We start from the raw sequence: 21,480 nt of genomic DNA on the forward strand, positions 1-21,480 counted from the left end.
ATATCTAAACAGTGTGCGTTCGTCATCACCCCATCATGTTTAGGGAAGCCGATCTCTGCCCCCTCCCCATTTGTTGGAGGAAAGCATCAGTAGTCTTAGCTGTTCTGGGATTCTTATTCCCTTCTCTCTGATGATATTGGGCGGGGCCTGACCCAGATTTGGACGAGATGCCGCAATTTCAGTTCTGTTCGTGGCTTGCTGAGAAAGACTGCCTTTTCAGGGAAATGTTTCATGTGATACTTCCAGCTTCCAAATCACCAACCTGAGAATTTTCTGTCTCACAGTGCCTTGGGGTTTGCAGTAAAACAGATATTGTTCAAGCTGCCTTTGATCTTGGTGTTCTATTCGCTGTGTGAGGTGGTTTCAAAATAGAATTTGGCTCTGCCAGTGTTAAGGGATGAACAGCTTTTGGGGGAATTCCATACTTTTTCTCAGAGGTGAGATAATGATGGAAGAATATAGCTGTCTTTCCAGTTTTGGCCTAGATCCAAAAGCTGCTCCCTTGGGCCGCATTGTTGCCCAAGGCTTCCTAGGAAGGACTGTAGGATTTTGTGTTTCTACTTCTGGGCTGGATGCCAGGATTATTTTGTGGGCTCAGAAAACATTTTGAGGAGGTGGGAAGATGTTGTGACAATGAGTGCTTCTGGGAGCAACATGAATCGTTTTTCTTGTTCACATAATGCCCATTACTGCTGCTGGGAATCCCTACTCCAAATACTGCAAAGGAAGCATGTATCCTGATACCCAGAATTCAGTAAGCTAGTGTCACTGTAAAAGTACAGAGGTAAGGGGGCGCAATCATTGGTACAGAAACACTTGATTAATAGAGAGTGGAGGAAACTGCAGCCCCGTAGATGGTATGTGTCGCTTATAAAAGTGTATCCACAAATGTTCCAGTGATTGTGACTGCAGGATCAATGTGCACAGAAGCTATTAGGACCTCTAGGCATGTTCATCTTTTTTATTTATTGTCAGAGAAGTTTTTGTGGATTCCTGTAGCTTCTGTGGGATGTTCACGTCAAGGCCATTGATGCACAAGGAAGAAAACAGGCTTAGATAAAAGGGAGATCCCTTAACCCAGCCGTGTGGATTTGGGATGCAGCCATCATTCCTGGTGACTGAGATGGAAAAGAACTTCATTGCTCACCAATATTTGCTGCTACTGAGGCAAGTCTCCCCCTCTTTAGTTTATCAGGAACGAGAGTCAATACAGGGTTGCCCAACCTGATTTTATGAAGAGAGTGGAGGTCTCAATGTTATTTTGAACCCTGAAAAGCTTTTTTCAATATAGGTGGTGTGTAATGAACTGCAGTTGTTTAAAGTGTAAAAATTTTTTGGACATACATATGAACCCATGAAATCATCATCATGGTAATGAATATAGCTGTCACCCCTAATTTACCTCATGTCCTTTGGAAACCTCTCCTTCCCCTCCTCAGCCCTCTAGGCAACTATTAGTTTGCCTTCATTTATAATAAACTAATCTGTATTTCTAGAATTTTATATGAATTAATTAATAAAATGTTTTCTTATTTTCTGAGTTTGGTCATTGTATATAATTATTTTGAGATTTCTTCAGTGATGCTTATGAGCAGTTCTTTTTTTTTTTTCCTGAGTAGTACCTTTTCTATGGATAACCATTTGTTTATCCATTCACCAATTTATGGGCATTTGGGTTATTTCCAGCATTTTGGCTATTGCAAATGATGCTGCTATGGACATTTGTGTTTAATTCTTTATATGTATATACGTTTCACTTCTCTTGAGCCAATAGTTCAAAGTATCCGGAGTCACAGGATAGATGAAGGCTTACTTGTGACTGCTAGACAGTGGTCTAAAATGGTTGTTCGATTTTACATACCTATTAAGAATGTATGACAGTTTCAGTTCTTCCCTATTGTTACCAATACTTATTATGGTCAGTCTTTTGAAATTACCCTTTTAATAAGTGTGCAATAGTTTCATTTCCTTAAGGATTCATGATGTTGAGCATTTTTTCATGTGTTTATTTGCCACCTGTATGTCTTTTTTAAAATATCTGTTTATGTTTTTTCTCTATTTACTTTTTTGTGGATTGTGGCTATTTCTCTCTTCATTAGCAAAGAAACAGGTCATATTTTCCTCATGCTATGCACAGTGTAATGCTCACATACACTGTACACTTTTATTTATTTTTTTAAAAAATATTTATTTGGCTGTGCTGGGTTTTAGTTGTGGCATACGGGATGTTCATTGCTCCATGCAGGATCTTTGTTGCGGCATGCGAACTCTTAGTTCTGGCATGTGTGATCTAGTTCCCTAACCAGGGATCGAACCCAGGCCCCCTGCATTGGGAGTACGAAGTCTTAGCCACTGGACCACCAGGGAAGTCCCACTTTTAAGGTAAATCTGTATGATTCACATATTCTCCATCATGTTCCTGACTTAAGACATTAAATAATACAGTACATTAAATCTTGGTTTGTAGTGTTTGCCAATTGCCCTGGTGTAAATACTCCCACCATGACCAATTTCAAACTGCCAGTGTGACATCACTGAACATGGAGTTGGGTAAAGTTGCCAGTAGCCCACCATTATACTTTTTTAAAACTTTATTTATTTATTTTATTTTTCACTGTGTTGCATCTTCGTTGCTGTGCATGGGTTTTCTCTAGTTGTGGAGAGTGGGGGTTACTCTTTGTTGCCGTGTGCAGGCTTCTCATTGTGGTGGCCTCTCTTGTTGCAGAGCACGGGCTTCAGTAGTTGTGGCTTGTGGGCTCTAGAGCACAGGCTCAGTAGTTGTGGCCCGCAGGCTTAGTTGCTCCGTGGTATGTGGGATCTTCCTGGACCAGGGCTCGAACCTGTACCCCATGCATTGGCAGGCGGATTCTTAACCACTGCGCCACCAGGGAAGTCCCTTGAATATTTGTTTTTAAAACAATTTAGTGGAAGTGTAATTGACTTAACATATAAACTGCACATATTTAAGGTGTACATTTGTTATTTGATACATACTTACACTCTGAAACCAAAAATTTCCTCCTGCCTTTAAAAATTCATCTTTATTAACATAAAATGATGATAAAAGGACATTCTACCATTTTTAATGACTATTTTCAAATAAATACAAAAAGTGGAAAAAAATTATGAAGTCTTGTTAATCCTTCCCCCAATACTCCATCTTTATTTATTATATCTTTATCTCTTTTTTAAACTTTATTTATTTATTTTATTTATTTTATTTTTGGCTGCATTGGATCTAGTTGCAGCGAGCGGGGGCTACTCTTCATTGTGGTTCATGGGCTTCTCATTGCGTTGGCTTCTCTTGTTGTGGAGCATGGGCTCTAGGTGCACGGGCTTCAGTAGTTGTGGTGCTCAGGCTCAGTAGTTGTGGCACACGGGCTTAGTTGCTCTGCAGCATGTGGGATCTTCCTGGACCAGGGCTCAAACCCATGTCCCCTGCATTGGCAGGCGGATTCTTAACCACTGTGCCACAGGGGAAACACCTTTATTTTTTACTAATGATTATTTCATTAGTTCATTCGTTCATTTTTCATCTGTCTCCATGCAGAGTGATTATTTCATTTTTTGTTGTTGGTTTTTTGTTTTTGTTTTTTTGTTTTTGTTTTGGCCACACCGAGGGGCATGTGGGATCTTAGTTCCCTGCCCAGAGATTGAACCCATGCCCCCTGCAGTGGAAGCGCAGAGTCCTAATCACTGGACTACCAGGGAAGTCCCTTATTTTTAATCCTAGACATCATGTGATTGCCTCTCCATAGTGCATTTCTAAAATATAAGGCATCTTTCATAACTTCAATAACATCTACAGAAACTTAAAAATATTTTCAAATATAATCCCCCAGGTGATATGTTGCATATATCCTATTCCCTGTAAATTCTGTTTAGTGGTTAAAGATGAAAGCTATAGCAATATGCACTGACCATTTGATCGGGTTTTTGCCTTCAGTGAGGTTTACCAGAAGTGATAGTAGATTGTTATAATTGATAGGGAAGGATGCCAATATTTGTAAAGGTGTACATTCTTCTCAGTATTTGACATTTATTATTTCATTGATAAGCAAGAGTTGTTATTTTATGTCATAATCCCAAAGTGTTTTCTGGTACTGGTTCTGTGTGAATTTAATCTTGATTTGCTTGCACAGACATGGGCATCTTGATTATGATATTAGATGCACATTATGTCTGGGCATTCTTTATTTTAAAAAATTTTTTTAACAATTAAAAAAAATTGGAGTGTAGTTAATTTACAATGTTGTGTTAGGTTCTGGTATACAGCAAAGTGATTCAGTTATATATGTGTATGTGTGTGTTGTGTGTATTCTTTTTCAGATTCTTTTACATTATAGGCTTTTACAAGGTATTGAATATAGTTCCTGTACTGTACAGTAAGTTCTTGTTTATCTGTTTTATATGTAGTGGTGTGAATATGTTAATCCCAAACTCCTAATTTATCCCTCTCCCCCCACCCCCACTGTCCCCTTTGGTAACCATAGGTTTGTTTTCTATGTCTGTGAGTCTGTTTTATAAATAAGTTCATTTGTATCTTTTTTTTTTTTTTTTTTTTTTAGATTCCACATATAAGTGATATGGTATGATCATTGTTTTTCTGGTGGTTAAGACTGCACCTTCCAATGCAGGGGGTGCGGGTTTGATCCCTGGTTGGGGACCTAAGATCCCACATGCCTCACGGCCAAAAAACTAAAACATAAAACAGAAGGAATATTGTAAGAAAGCTAATAAAGACTTTAAAAATGGTCCACATTAAAAAAATATATATGATAATCTCTAGGTCCATTCACGTTGCTGTATGGACCTTTTTTTTCTTTTTTTCTTTTTTTTGGTTGCACTATGCAGCTTGAGGATACTAGTTCCCTGACCAGGGATCAAACCCAGGCCATGGCAGTGAAAGCGTGGAGTCCCAACCACCAGACTGCCAGGGAAGTCCCTGTCTGGGCAGTCTTTAAATGAGATCCCATAGGTACTGAATCTTTACTTGTTTGATGGAATTGGTTGGTAATATTGTGTTTAATCTCATTTGAAACAAGATTTCACCCATGGTAGTATGGAGACATGTGTGGCCTATAGGCAGTATCATGGAGGCTGACTTTGGTAGAAGAGGAGTTATTAGTGGCAATAGAGATAGGAAGTGTACTGGCCTCAGTGTTGATATCTATCATTGTGGTTGGTGGTAGTGATCAAGCCAAATAGCCAACAACATGGTTCCCATTGATCCTAATCTGACGCTTGTGTGGTTCCCTGTGGTGTGTATGAAGAGAGTGTAGCTTACCATGGATCGGTTAGTCCACCAGTGGATGTGTAGTCCACACAGGGTTGGAATTTCTCGGATAAGGAAGGGGTATAGCAACAGAGTAAGGATTAAAGTAGGGGGTCATCCAGAGGCCAGTAGTAGGGCATTTGTTTTCCCTTGGGTATCACCCAAATGGTGTCACTTGTTCTGGGAGTGATTAGTTCCACTTCTTGATGTTGAAATCAGATCCAGGTTGTTCCACAATGCCTTTAGTGGAGCAAAGTACATGGTTGGCAGATTAGGTTGCCTCTTCAGAGAGTAGTGGTGGGGTGTTTTTGGCTTGCACTGGATGATAAGTGAACACAGGCTGAGGATGGTCCCAGAGCTAGTGGTGCACTTAAGGTCCTCACTGGGATCCAGGGAGAAGCGACTGGGCTCTGGACTCTCTATGAGGGAAACGTGAAAGTACGAGGTGGATGTTCCCTTGCTGGGGGTAGCAATATCAGGGCTCTCATGTCTGGGAAAACTGGAAACTGCATTTTATGGCGTGGATGTGTGCATCAGCAAAGGTCCCCATGGCTCAATTGGTGGTCTCCTCATTTCCCATGCATTTAAATATAGTATAATTATGTGATAGGTGTCTGGATTTAATGTAGTGACAATTATGGACAGTATTCTTGACCAACTGGGGGATGGTCTTCCAAGTTCTCTCAGCAGCCCTGTTTTAAATGCCCATTATATCATTCTGTGATACCAGCTGCTGTACAATGATAGGGTAACTGAAGAACACAGGAGTATTTTTTTATTGAGGTGTAATAGACATATAGAAGTGTATTAGTTTCAGGTGTAACATAATGATTTGATATTTGTATATGTTTATTTCAAAATGATCACCACACAAAGTCTAGTTAACATCTGTCACCATACATAGTTAGAAAATTCTTTTTCTGTGATAACTTTTCAAAATTCTCTTAGAAACTTTCAAATATTCAATACAGTATTTTTTTAATAAAGTTTTTGTTTTGTTTTGTTTTGTTTTTTAAAAATAAATTTATTTATTTATTTTTGGCTGTGTTGGGTCTTCGTTTCTGTGCGAGGGCTTTCTCTAGTTGCGGCGAGCAGGGGCCACTCTTCATCACAGTGCACGGGCCTCTCACTGTCGCAGCCTCTCTTGTTGCGGAGCACAGGCTCCAGACGCGCAGGCTCAGTAGTTGTGGCTCACGGGCCCAGTTGCTCCGCATCATGTGGGATCTTCCCAGACCAGGGCTCGAACCCGTGTCCCCTGCATTGGCAGGCAGATTCTCAACCACTGCACCACCAGGGAAGCCCTCAATACAGTATTATTAACTACAGTAACCATGCTGTACGTTATATCCCCATGACTTATTTATAAGTGGAAATTTGTACCTTTTGATCCATTTTACCCACCCTCCACCTCCTGCCAGTGGCAACCACTGATCTATTCTCTGTATCTATGAGTTTGGTTCTTATTTTTGATGTTTTTATTTCTTTAGATTCTGCATATAAGTGAGATTATATGATGTTTTTCTTTCTCTATCTGACTTATTTCACTTATCATAATACTCTCAAGGTCCATTTGTGTTGCCCGAAATGGCAAGATTTCTTTCTTTTTTGATGGCTGAATAATATTCTGTTGTGTACGTGTCTGTGTGTCTGTGTTTGTGTATGTATCACATTTTAAAAAAAAAACATTTATTATTTGTTTATTTGGCTGCATTGGGTCTTAGTTGCGGCACGCGGGATCTTCTTTGTGGCCCACCAGCTTCTCTCTAGTTGTGGTGCAGGGGCTCTAGAGTTCTCGGGCTTTGCCGTGCATGGGCTTAGTTGCCCCACGGTATGTGGGATCTTACTTCCCTGACCAGGGATTAAACCTGCATCCCTGCATTGGAAGCGTGGAGTCTTAACCACTGGACCACCAAGTAAGTCCCCTGTATCACATTTTCTTTATCCATTCATCCACCAGTGGACACTTAGACTTTTTCCATGTCTTGGCTACCGTAAGTAATGCTGTACTGAACATGGAGGTGCATATATCTTTTTTCACTTTTTTTTTCCAAATAAATACCCAGAAATGGAATTGCTAGATCATATGGTAATTCTATTAATTTTTTGGCGGAACTCCATACTGTTTTCCAATTTACATTCCCACCAACAGTGCACAAGTGTTCCCTTTCTCCACACTCTCACCAACGCTTATTTGTTTTATTGATAATGGGCATTCTAAGAGGTGTGAGGTGATAAATCATTGTGGCTTTGATTTGCATTTTCCTGATGATCAGTGGTGTTGAGTATCTTTTCATGTTCCTCTTGGCCATTTTTATGTCTTCTTTGTAAAAATGTCTATTCAGATCCTCTGTCCATCTTTTAATTGGATTGTTTGACTTTTTTTAAATAGTTGAGTTATATGAGTTCTTTATATATTTTATTCTTTTTTATGCAATTGTAAATAGGATTGTTAGATTAAATTTTCTCTTTCTGATAGTGTATAGAAATGCAACTGTTTTTTGCATATTGATTTTGTATACTGCAACTTTACTAAACTTGTTTATTAGTTCCAATAGGCTTTTTGGTGTTTAGTCTTTAGGGTTGTCTATGTATATAATATGTCGTCTGCAAATAGTGACAGTTTTACTTCTTCCTTTACCATTTTGATACCTTTATTTCTTTGTCTTGCCTACCTGCACTGGCTGGGACTCTCAGTACTATGTTGAATAAAAGTTGTGAGAGTAGGCATTCTTGTCTTGTTCCTGCTCTTAGAGGAAAAGCTTTCAGCAATGCTTTTTTAATGGCCAGTGTTGTGTTTGCCTTGTGGTGACGTGGGAGCCTATATCTAACTGTATAACTCATGGAAGTTCTCAAAGGGTATAAAAGCTGTTTTGTTATCTCCTCAGTAATATTATCAGAGATTAGTACCTTGCATGGGTAGGCCAGGAGGAAACCAGAATAGGAATCTCCAATTGTTAAGGCATGTTTAAGGGCTCCTTGTGCTGTAGGAAGAGTACCCATGAAGTTTTTTTGTGGCATTTGGTGTCCTGTCCACTCTGAATTTATGCTCCCATATAGTAGGCCTAGTGTCTAGTTTCCTGGGATGTTACACAGTCTCTAATGGCTTTATGTAAATCATGCTCTGTGGATCAATTCCTGTATTAACAGTCTATTTCCATAATCCCCATAATGCCCCATTGCTCTGATCTCACATGTGCTCATAGATAGAAGAAACATGGTAGTTTGTCCTAAAGTTCTGTGGCTCCCCTCTACCAAGAGGCTTACCTGCTTTGGTGGTTTATTTAGTTTGCCAGCTTTGGCCTTGTATTGTGCCTCCTGCATGCCTCGTTCGGTGTGAGCTGACATGTGTTGCACCAGGATTGGCAGAGGGGGAGCCACTGTGGTGATTTCTCCCACCCCATTTCGCCTTGTATTTTCCTGACCTAATTTTGCCAAAGTCTCAACCAAATAGTTAGTTCACTATCCACTGACTAGAAGTCAGTAAAAATATGAACGTTAGGGAAATGTTTATCCAGAGCATGTGGTACCAGTAGGAGAATTACATGCACTCTGCTTATTCGACACTGTAGTCTATTCCCCACGTGGAAATCGGAGTGAGTGAATAGTGGGGATAGACTGCATTGTATGAATTCCTTACACCCTGTGCTTGCTCCATTGGTAAAGGAAGACCATTGTCTTCCTTATTTTGAGAGCACTAATGTTCATCCTCTGGTCCCCACTGAACAAGAGGTAGAGTCATTACTGGAGGTTTTGGCAACTTACCGTCTGTGGTGTAGGGTATGTTGCTACTTCCTCTTTGAGTGCCTCATGCAGCAGGGCCTGCTTTAGCTTGGTATATAGATATTATTTTTTATTTTATTCTATTTTAATTTATGTATGTATGTATGTATGTATGGCTGCGTTGGGTCTTCATTGTTGCACATGGGCTTTCTCTAATTGCTTTGAGCGGGGTCTTCTCTTGTTGCAGAGCACAGGCTCTAGGCACCCGGGCTTCAGTAGTTGTAGCACACGGACTCAGTAGTTGTGGCTCACGGGCTCTAGAGCGCAGGCTCAGTAGTTGTGGTGCACGGGCTTAGTTGCTCTGTGGCATGTGGGATCTTCCCGGACCAGGGCTCAAACCCGTGTCCCCTGCATTGGCAGGAGGATTCTTAACCACTGCACCACCAGGGAAGTCCCCCCCAAACATCTTTTCTAAGTTACTTAAAGTCTTACTATGTTCTGTGGATAGGCCACATACCTATTACATAATGAGCCTTATATGTTTTATCATAAATTTGCCTTTGAATTTTAGGACTTTTTAAATTACATTTTAAGTGAAGTGAACTTTTAGTTCTTATTAAAAGTAAAAACTATAACACATGATCAACCCATATACATCTAGTTTTCATTTCTAAACCTCCAAGCTTGTATTGTTTATGCATCTCTATGTCATTCATCTTATATGGGTTTGGGGTTCATTCTAATATGGATTTTTAAAGCAATTTAATACATATACATGTGTGTATTCATATTCATTCAGAACCCTAAGAAAATTGTAGCATACTATGCATTCTCTTCCCCATCTCCTCTTCTCTTCCAGAGATAACTTCATACACCTCTAGAGAGGTTCTTCATTCAGTTTTACAAATGTTGATATTCTGTTGTGTGAATGGTGCATTATTTATTTAAACATCCTCTTTTAGTTGTATGTTTGTTTCCAACATGGGATTCTAATTACTAGGCTTTGAATCCATAAACACATATTAATGCCCATTTAAAATGAGAAGGTGGGGGACTTCCCTGGTGGTTCAGTGGTTAAGAATCCACCTGCCAATGCAGGGAACACAGGTTCGAGCCCTGGTCCGAGAAGATCCCACATGCCACGGAGCAACTAAGCCTGTGCTCCACAGCTACTGAGCCTGCACTCTAGAGCCCACCAGCCACAACTACTGAGCCCACATGCTGCAACTACTAAAGCCCATGTGCCTAGAGCCCATGCTCAGGAACAAGAGAAGCCACCAGAATGAGAAGCCCGTGCACCGCCATGAAGAGTAGTCTCCACTCGCCGCAACTAGAGAAAGCCCGCAGGCAGCAACGAAGACCCAATGCAGCCAAAAATAAAAATAAACAAATATTTTTTAAAAAGATGGAGTTGGGTGGGGCCTGCGGATACCGGAACCCAGATGTGCGGTTGCCTGGAAACTACAAGTTTTCCGCTTGAATGTATTCGCCCCTGTTTTGTGGGCCTATGTCTGCCCATATTAACTACATTCCCATCTTCCCTTGTAAGATTACATTATGTACGGAAATGAAATGAGCCTTAAGGCTTAGACTTGCCTCCTTGGAATTCTCAGTGGGAGGACAGAGACAATATGAAGATTTGAGAGCTGCTGCTGAACATACATAAAACTTTTTATGGAGGTGCTCCTACAATTTGCTCATTTGCCATAGTAAAGCACATTATGCGAAAGACAGGATGTAAACATGAACATTTTAACAGGGGTTAGTTGTGTCTGATGGGGCAAGGAGAGTGCCAGTTACACTATTCACTTGTATTTAAATTTCTTCACGCGGTAGTGTTGTTCTGTGTTTGAAATGAAATTAACTATGATCACCTCTGAGTGGACAGAGCAGAGGAATGTCTCACATTACTTACTGGCTGTGAACTTTTGAAGAGAGGGATCTCACCTCGGTCACTCCCTGCTCTTTCCTCTGCAGGGCTGACAAGTATAGAGCCCTCAGGAATAGGAGATTTCAGTTTCTTGCATTTCAGACTGCAATTTCAAATTGCACTGTCAGGGTTCACACTTCCTCAATTTTATCAAAAGAAACATTTTTTAAAGGTTTAGATCATTTGAATCAGGATCTCAGCATTGTTAGCTACATTGCATTTACCTGTTTTGTCTTTTAGGCCTCTTTTAATTTCTGTCTCTCTTTCTTACTTTTTTTTTTTTTTTTTCTTTTTTGAAGAAGAAAATGGGTCATTTGTTTAGGATCATTTACACCAGTATACTACCCAATTGCAACTTTTTTTGGGGGGGAGGTGGGCACACAGCCCAGTTTGTGGGATCTTAATTTCCCAACCAGGGATCAACCCAGGTCCATGGCAGTGAAAGCCCAAGTCTTAACCATTGGACCACGAGGGAATTCCTTAACTACTGCCTTTTGATGTTGCCTAACGCATTCTCTCAAATTTCCAATAAATGCAGAATTAGCTCTAGAGGATAATATAAATCAGATTCGGCTTTTTGTCAATGATACTTCAGAGGTGGTGCAGTGTCTTTCTCATTGCCTACAACTGGGTGCCATTATGACATATTGTACATAGCTCTTTCTTTGATGCGACGATTGATCAGTCCATGTGCTTCCCCAACACCAGTTTCCCACCAGCTTGTTGTCTGCTGGTTTCAGTTGTTACTGATGATCATTCTGTAGGTCTATTATTATATTAGAGGAAGCAAAATGTTGATATCCTATTTCTAGTTGTGAATTTTCACTTAGAATTCTGGAAAGAAGACCTTTTCCTCATTCTCTATTTGGTTACCCTGAAGTAGTCTGTACTGGAAAAGCAGGAGAAATGATTCCTATTTTCCTTTTATTTTTCATATTCCAGAATAACTAGTCAATTCCTTAAACAATGTAGCTTTCTATCAATTAGGAGAATGTGGATATTAAAATACTTGCTGTGTTTAAATCTTGTTCAGGTGCTTTTTTTTATGCTTATTGGGGAATGGGATTCTATTCAAGTTGAATCTTGTGGCATCCTCATCCTCAAGTGACCCCAGTCCTCTGATAGTTTCCTTGTGTCCTGGTTTGAATAATGTTCTATCTTGAACATTTCCTGCTTGAGATCTGGAATTGGCAACTTTTAAAAAGACACTATATTCTTTTAGTGAGAAATTGCATTTGAATAACACAACCTGAGTAATTGGGATGGTAATTACTCCAGAGAGGACCATCATATGTAGATGTGTTTAATGGAAAGAGGTAAAATAAATATACATGGCTTAAATCAAATACAGATCAAGTTAATATTTATTCTTCCAAACAAATTTAAAGTTACACAGTGATTACTTAAATTCTTTTCAATTTCTTTTTTTCCCTTTTGATCAATGCCCCAGTTTCCACTGTGTACTGTACTTACTTATTAATACCAAAATATTAATATCAATATTTTATGAAAAATAAAATTACACATAAAATGTTAAGATCTTTATAGGTATTTTCAATGCATATACTTCAGTAGAAATATACAATCAAAATTTATTTTTTTAAAATATACTTGAAATATTACAATTTTGTATGGATAAACTACAGATTTATTACATGGTCAGTTTTATATGTTTTATCATAATTTTGTCATTGAATTTGATTGTTCTAATTTCATTTTGATATATTTTTTGATAATTATATATAAAATATGTATTTTTGTCCAAAATTCAAAACTATAACTCAGGTAAATTTGCATATGTCTAGATTCTATTACTGTTCCTCCATACTGTTTTGTCTTTGCCCCATCACTCTTTTAAGATTCTAGTTAATTCTTAAATATTTTAAAATATTAAAATATGTAAGTACCTAAAAATGCAGTTGTATATATGTGCATGTGTGTTTATTTACATTTATTTATATTCTTATTCCTTCCCAATCATAAGAATAATTGTAGAATACTATACACTCTCTACCTGAGGAAGTAAAATTTTTTTTTTTAATAAATTTATTTATTTTATTTATTTATTTTTGGCTGCATTGGGTCTTCGTTGCTGCGCGCGGGCTTTCTCTAGTTGCGGTGAGCAGGGGCTGCTCTTTGTTGCAGTGTGCGGGCTTCTCACTGCAGTGGCTTCTCTTGTTGCAGAGCACGGGCTCTAGGCACACGGGCTTCAGTAGTTGTGGCACACGGGCTCAGTAGTTGTGGCTCTAGGGCTCTAGAGCACAGGCTCAGTAGCTGTGGCACACGGGCTTAGTTGCCCTGCGGCATGTGGGATCTTCCTGGACCAGGGCTTGAACCCGTGTCCCCTGCATTGGCAGGCAGATTCTTTACCACTGCGCCACCAGGGAAGTCCCAGAAGTAATATTTATACTTTAAGATTGGACAAGAAAAATTACACATAAAATTCTTTGTGTTTTTTTGAGCCTCCTCCCTCCCTCCCTAATGTGCAGTGTGCATCTGCATTACACATTAACCAGAGCTCCTCAAGGTGGAAGTGACTGCTCAATCGTAAAGATCAATTTTTTCCTTTCTTCTGCACTTAGCAGTGTAACTTCTTAAAATGGTGTTCATTCCCAGCTCTGCAGGGGGTCATGGTGACTTGCTGTTTGCTTTGTATGTGCTTACCTGGACTTTGTATCCTTGGTGGACTTTATGTAAAATATAAATATGTCATTTTGATGTACAATCCTTTCTCTCAAAAATGTATATGACTGTGCCTTCAACTTCTAACAGGCAGAACAGTTCTCAGAGCTTTCTGAGAATCTGCTTCCCAGCTTATAACCTTCAGTTTGGCTTGAATAAAATTCCCTTTTTTTTCTTCTTAACTTGATAGTTAATTGAATTTTTGTGGACATAACTCACCTCCCTTTTTTCACTTAAGAATATACCCTGGGGATTTCTCCAGCGGTCCAGTGACTCTGTGCCTCCACTGCAGGGGTCACAGGTTTAATCTCTGGTCAGGGAACTAAGATCCTGCATGTTGCATGGCCAAAAAAGAAAAAAAGAAAAAAAAAAGAATATATCCTGAAGGTAACAGCATGCATGGGCATGGTAAGGAGGACCTTCATTCAAATTATGCCTGTAGAGAAAGATAGTGTGTGAATGGTGCATCATTTATTCAAACAGCAGCCTTTATGTAAAAAAATCAATTTAGATGAATTTCATAGGGATTTCAGTTAATTTTTCATATGGATTCCAACTGATTTTTTAAAATTAATTAATTAATTTTATTTTTGGCTGCATTGAGTCTTCGTTGCTGCATGTGGGCTTTCTCTAGTTGTGTTGAGCAGGGGCTCCTCTTTGTTGCGGTGTGTGGGCTTCTCATTGTGGTGGCTTCTCTTGTTGCAGAGCACGGGCTCTAGGCATGTGGGCTTCAGTAGTTGTGGCACATGGGATCAGTAGTTGTGGCTCACAGGCTGTAGAGCGCAGGCTCAGTAGTTGTGGTGCATGGGCTTAGTTGCTCCATGGCATGTGGGATCTTCCCGGACCAGGGCTTGAACCTGTGTCCCCTGCTTTGGCAGGCGGATTCTCAACCACTGCACCACCAGGGAAGCCCCCAACTGATTTTTAACAGTTGCATAATCAATTAAATGGAGGAATGACATCCTACACAACAATTCAAATGTAGCTGGAGCAATTGGACGTTCATAGGGAAAAAAAAAAAAACAACCCACCTCAACCTAAGCCTCAAACAATATACAAAAATTAACTCAAAATAAATCACAGGTTTGGATCTAAATTGTAAAACAATTTAAAGAAATTTAAAAGAAAACATTTAAATTTCTAAAAAATAATAATAATAATAATAATTTAAAAATTTAAATAAAAAAATCTTTCTCACCTACAGCTAAGCAAAGAGATCTTAGACATGGCAGCTGAAGTACAATCTATGGGAAAAAAAGTTAAACTTCTTCAAATTTAAAAACTTTTTCTCTACTGAAGAACTGTGAAGAGGGTGAAAAGGCAAGCTACAGAGTAGGAGAAAATATTTGCAAACAAAATACTCAACAAGAGCCTTGTTCTTAGAATATATAAAGAGCTCTTAAAATTTAACAGCTGTCCAACAGGAAAATAAACAAAAGACAGAACCTGAAGAAGAGAAACAGATGGCAAATAAGCACATAAAATGATATTCAATATTATTAGGCATTAGGGAATGCAAATTAAAACCAGGATCAGATACATATATCAGAATGGCTAAAATGAGAAAAAATAGTGATGACGCCTAATGCTGGTGAACATGAGAAAGTGAAAGGTTTATACCTTTCTGGTGAGAATATAAAATGATGCAGCCACTGTGGAAAGAGTTTGGAAGTTTTTTACAATACTAAAAATGCACTGCCCCTATGACACAGCAATTGCATTCCTGAGTATTTGTCCCAGAGAAGTGAAAACATAATAACACAAAATCTGCACACTGTACAAATGGCAGCTTTATTTGTGATAGTCCCAAACTGGAAATAACTCAGTTATCCTTCAACAAGAGAATAGTTAAATGAATAATGATATAGCCATAGCATGGAATACTACACAGCAGTAACATGGGATGACTGTTGATACATGCAATGACTTGGCACGGATCATAAGTCCATTACACTGAATTTAAAACCCAAGCTTAAAAGGTCACAAACTATAAAATTCCATTTGTATAACATGTGTAACACAACCAAATTATAGAGGTGGAAAACAGATTAGTGGTGGCTTGGGACTGGGAATGTAGGGGCGGCGGCGGGGGGAATAGGTAAGGTGAGGCTATAATGGTAGCACAAAGGAAACTTGTGGTGACAGGAAAGTTCTACATCTTGAATTTGGTGGTATTGCATAGAACTATACACACGTACACATACACATATACACAAATACATATAAAACTGGTGTAATCTGAAAAAACCCTGTGGATGGTTGCAACATCCTTGATATTTTAGTACATTTTTACAAACTGTTGCCATTGCAGAAAACTGCACAAAGGTACATGGGACATCCCTGTACATTGTTTGTTTGTTTGTTTTTGCAATTTCATATGAACCTACAATTATTTTAAAATTTAAAAATAAAAATCATATATATGTGCGTGTGTATATGTACATATATGTGGATATACACACATACACATACAGGATGATGGAGAAGCAAATGTGATGTATCCAAATAACATATTGTTACTTGGCAGTGAAAAGAGATGAACCCAGGAGTTCCCTGGCAGTCCAGTTGTTAGGACTCCACACTTTCCCTGCCGAGGGTCCAGGTTCAGTCCCTGGTTGGGGAGCTAAGATCCCACAAGTGGCATGGTGCGGTCAAATAACTAAATAAAATGTTTAAAAAAAAGAGAGAGACAGAGATGGACCCATGATCTACATTGATATTGATGGATTTCAAAACTGTGCTGAGAGAAAGGAGCCTTACCAACAAGAGTACATAACAAATAATTCCATTTATATAGAGTTCTGTAATAAGTAACCTAATCTTTGATGGAAAAATAAATTCAAACCGTTGTTTTCTTTAGGACTGGGGGTGAGGGCTGACTGGGAAGGAGCATGAGAGGACTCCCTGGGTGATGGTAATGTTCTATATAACTCGGTAAATATCCATTTACAATTAGAGCATTTCACTGTATCTATATTTTATATCAAAAGGATGGACTGTTAGGAATTCCCTGGCGGTCCAGTGGTTAAGACTCTGGGCTTCCGCTACTGGGGGCCTGGGTTCGATCCCTGGTCGGGGAACTAAGATCCTGCAAGCCGCACAGCAAAGCCAAAATAAATAAATAAATAAACTGTAAACAAATATTGAACTCCGTGATTAGCATGCTGAATTATTTAGGGGAAGTGTACAGATGTGTGTAATTTACTTTGAATGTATAAAAAAATAAGATGGATTTATGGGTGGATAGAGGATCATATCCAGGTGCTAAGTTTACAGCTGTCCCTTATGAAGTGTATACTATTTTGCTGTTTATTTGAAACCTTCACAATAAAATAGGGGAAAAAATCAATTGCAGATGGATCGCATATGGATTACAGAGGGATTTATCTTTAAATGGAAAAACCCTCAATGGATATAATTCATATGAACATAAAGCTCTTTGAATTTCTGAATTACATTTAAGGGTGTAAAAAGTGTTCTGAGACCAAAAGTTTTGAGAACTTCTATCCTAGAAAAATATTTGCTTATATGCATTATAATACATAGACAAAAACGTGTATAGTATCATTGTTGTACCTGTCCCAAACTGGAAGCAACCCAAAGGCTCAGCAGCGGGAGAATGGCTAGATAATTTATGACAATAGAATTCTTTACAGCAGTGAAAATGAGTAAGACAGAGAACATGCAGTGACGTGGATGAGTCTTACAGAGATTTATTGTGTGAAAGAAGTTAGACCAAACAGATTCCATAAGATATGATTGCATTTATAGAAAGGTATAATACAGGAAATTTTCGACTATATGCCGGAGAATTATACACTACAGGGAACGCTATCAGGAAAAACCATTAAATGATGTCCTAAAAAATAGAGGATTGGGGCCTCTCTTGTGTCTCTGGAAGCCACTTAAGAGGCAGATAGGGCCGAGGGACATCCCCTCCCGCCGCTCTGAGAAAATAGAAGCCTTTACAGGAAGTATTTCAATCCAAAAGCTGCCATTGTGTGAGGGATCCTTTTTGAGAAAATAACTAAAGGTCTGGCTGAAGCAACTTGATGAAGAATCAAGTTTGTTGGTCTCCCTTTGTGCCCAGTGAAAAGCATGTTGTATATTATGGACAGTTGTGCAAATCTGAATCTTTCTTTAATGCAGGGGAGAAAGAGTTCATGCATTTTACTGTTGTCCATTCCATACGTAATTAAACGTAAATTTAAGTTAATTAGTTTTAAATATTATTTGTCAGGCTTAATCAAATTTCCGTTTTGCTTCACAGTCTATACAGGGTCATCGCAGCATGTGTAACAGCAGCGTCTCCTGCAGTGCCTTACCTTACTGAGGATTCTCAAGAAAGTGATTCTGAGAGTTGTGACCCCTATACCATGAGGAAGAGCTTTGATTACACCCTGAAAACCTGGTACTGTGTCTTGGAATCTAAAAGGATGAAAAAGAGCAAACTATAGGGCACCCCACTAATCTCCAAATACCAGGTAAGTTTTGTGTGATTTTCCAAATTGACAGGAACTACATCTGAGAGGTTTGGGTTTTTTTTTGTTTTTTTTTTAAATTTATTTATTTGGTTGCACCGTATCTTCATTGTGGCAGGTGGGCTCCTTAGTTGTGGCATGCACACTCATAGTTGTGGCGTGCATGGGGGATCTAGTTCCCTGACCAGGGATTGAAACTGGGCCCCCTGCATTGGGAGTGCAGAGTCGTACCCACTGTGCCACCAGGGAAGTCCCTTTTTTTTTTTTTTTTTTTGATGTGGACCATTTTTAAAGTCTTTACTGAATTTGTTACAATATTGCTTCTGTTTTGGTTTTTTGGCCCCAAGGCATGTGGGATCCTAGCTCACTGACCAGGAATCTAACCCACAGACCACCAGGGAAGTCCCCATCTGAGAGTTTTTTTAGATCTCTCTTTTGAGCAGATCTTGTTGCTGCTGGAAAATGTAAAATGAACAAGGAAAGGATAAATAGAAGCAAGGAGTAGCAAGGACTGAGTAAGAAGGGGTCTGAGCAAAGTCAGTATTTACTGTTACTTTGAGGTGGTTCCGCTTGGGAGGGGATCCCATCAAGGTAGGGTAGGAATTGTTTCCTCTAGGGGTGCGTCATGTTCCCATGTAAACTGATATTAATCAGAGCGGGATCAAGCCCTAGACCACAATTTTCATTTTATAGTTATGAATTGGAATAGAAAGTGACCCAATGTTTGCAGTCTGCAAATGTCAGCTGGCAACCTTGGTTTACTAACTGGAAAGCATTTGGATTGGTTTGACATGAAAAGTACTCACCCCTTTCCCAAACCTAAGTCCTGTGAGAATTGAAGTAATGGGAGAATTAAGGATTCTTCTTTGTCTACTGTGTATTCACAGGCAAAAAGAATATTAGGGATAAACAACCAGGACCTACTGTATAGCACAGGAAACTATACTCAATATTTTGTAATAACCTATAAGAAAAAGGAATAAAAAAAAGATACATATTAATATGTATGTGTAACTGAATCACTTTGCTGCACACCTGAAACTAACACGACACTGTAAATCAACAATACTTCCATTTAAAAAAAAAGAATATTAGGGAATATATGAATTTCTATTAAAAAAATGGGAAAGGTAAACCCAAAATAGTGTGAGCAAGCTTTATAGTGGAAAAATTTGGTGCACAATTGTATACACATGTGTGTGTATATACATTCTCAAGAAATGAAATATATTGCCTCTGCATTCAATCTGATACAATAGGATGTTTTGTTTGAAATACATAGAGGAATTCCAGCCTCACACAGTTAATTGTGACTATCCCATGAAGTCTTTGGAAGACTCCCCTATACATTCACAGGAGAATAAAACTGAGTAAAGAAACTTAAAAAAAAAAAAAAGAAATGAAATATAATTCCAGTGGTAATATAGAAAAACCAAAAAAAAAAAAAATTAGTGCCATAAAATCCCTGAGTATCTTACATAAAATAAAATCTTAAATTGAAATTCTTTTTTTCTTTTTTCTTTTTGGCAGGGGAGGCCCGCACTGTGTGGGCATGTGGGATGTTAGTTCCCCGATCAGGGATACTATTTCTGTTTTTTTTTATTTATTTATTTATTTAGGCTGCGTTGGGTCTTCGTTGCTGCATGCAGGCTTTCTCTAGTTGCGGCGGTGGCGTGGGGGGGCTATTTTTTGTTGCGGTATGCGGACTTCTCATTACAGTGGCTTCTCTTGTTGCGGAGCATGGGCTCTAGGCACATGGGCTTCAGTAGTTGTGGCTCACAGGCTCTAGAGCGCAGTCTCAGTAGTTGTGGCGCACAGGCTTAGTTGCTCTGCGGCACGTGGGATCTTCCCAGAACAGGGCTCAAACCTGTGTCCCCTGCATTGGCAGGCATTCTTATCCACTGTGCCACCAGGGAAGTCTTATACTATTTCTAAATATCCTCAGCCATTCCTGAAGGACGTGGTAAAACTAGGTTCACGGTCTTTGTATAACTATTTACATATAGGTCCCAATTTGGCTAAATCTAATAGGGCAGTTTCTGGGTTTTTTGTTGTTTTTTTTTAATACACTTTTTAATACATTACCTTAATCAAAACTGCCTCGGAGATGGGACTTCCCTGCCGGTCCAGTGGTTAGGACTGTGCTTCCACTCCCGGGGGCATGGGTTCGACCCCTGGTTGGGGAACTAAGATCCCACAAGCTGCGCGGTGCTACCTCAGAGAACTGGCACTTGGTAGACATTTGCATGTGAATAAAGAAGGAAATGGGTAATTTAGTGCCCTGTAGAGGACAGATTTATTACACCCCATGAAGAAAAAAGCAATCTTTGCAAAGCTGCAAAGCGTAACTTAGAGACACGCGTGTCATGGGTGATGAGAACGAAGGGGCTGAGAGTTGGGAAACATAAAAGCCACGAACGCAGATGTGTTCACCAGCCATAGGGCTGGATTCACACTTAGGACTACACAGAAAGTCAAAATGGAGGAAAGAGAATAAAGTAAAACAAAGGAGCTCACCAAGATCAGGATGGTGCGTGTGGCTCTGGCCTCGTGGGAAGGTCTCGGGGAGAGACCTTTGCCTCTCGGGGAGAGGCTGTTGCTGTGAATGTGTTGGACTCGCTGCTTGTGTCTGTGCAGGACAAGGACCATGGAGCCACTAGCCCAGACTATGAGACACAAAAATACAGTCAATGAAAAATATTATGCTTGCCAGCAGTAAGCTTGTAAGTTTGTCTGGAGTGGGCCCAGAACAGTATTCATATACTCTTTCCAAACTTATATTTTTGGTGTTGCTTGGGCCATGCACCTTTATAGCAACATGCATATTTACTAGGAGATTAGGATCCAGCAAGAGGAACAGCAGAAGCCATTGTACTTTGGGATTCTAATTTTGAGCTCCATCCACTTAGAGCTACTGGGACAAAGTTGTTGTTTTTTTTTTTTTTAAATATATCTTTATTGGAGTATAATTGCTTTACAATGTTGTGTTAGTTTCTGTTGTACAACAAAGTGAATCAGCCATATGCATACATATACCCCCATATCCCCTCCCTCTTGAGCCTCCCTCCCATCCTCCCTATCCCACCCCTCTCGGTCATCGCAAAGTACCGAGCTGATCTCCCTGTGCTATGCTGCTGCTTCCCACTAGCTATCTGTTTTACATTTGGTAGTGTATATATGTCGATGCTACTCTCACTTCGTCCCAGCTTCCCCTTCCCCTCAAGAAGCCACCAAGGAGGCAGGTAGTGCTGAGGGAAACCCCTCTGGCTACTCTATGAAAATAGAAGACAAGTTTATATCCAGCAACGACCAGAAAATATTTCAGTCCAAACGCTGCCATTTCCTGAGGGATCCCTTTGGAGAAAAGAACTAAGCAGTTGGCTAGGACAAGT

At 39.4% G+C, this 21,480-nt stretch overlaps 1 protein-coding gene and 1 long non-coding RNA gene across 3 annotated transcripts in view; one reads left to right on the forward strand and one right to left on the reverse strand.

Moving 5' to 3' along the window:
* LOC309648109 (uncharacterized protein) overlaps positions 1-21,480 on the forward strand; it is an 81,595-nt gene that overhangs the window by 40,323 nt on the left and 19,792 nt on the right. For both annotated transcript variants that reach the window (XM_082436243.1, XM_082436244.1), the window contains exon 5: positions 17,878-18,091. The gene's annotated coding sequence lies outside the window, so the exon portion shown is untranslated. The remainder of the gene's footprint in view (positions 1-17,877; positions 18,092-21,480) is intronic.
* LOC309648352 lies at positions 6,107-20,364 on the reverse strand. Its single transcript, XR_014256627.1, has 2 exons — positions 20,174-20,364; positions 6,107-16,266 (listed from the first exon to the last, which is right to left on the reverse strand). It is a non-coding gene; the product is annotated as an uncharacterized lncRNA (long non-coding RNA).

The sequence above is a fragment of the Balaenoptera physalus genome (assembly GCF_965194825.1).
Source record: "Balaenoptera physalus genome assembly, chromosome: 19".
In the NCBI taxonomy this organism is placed as follows: Eukaryota; Metazoa; Chordata; class Mammalia; order Artiodactyla; family Balaenopteridae; genus Balaenoptera; species Balaenoptera physalus.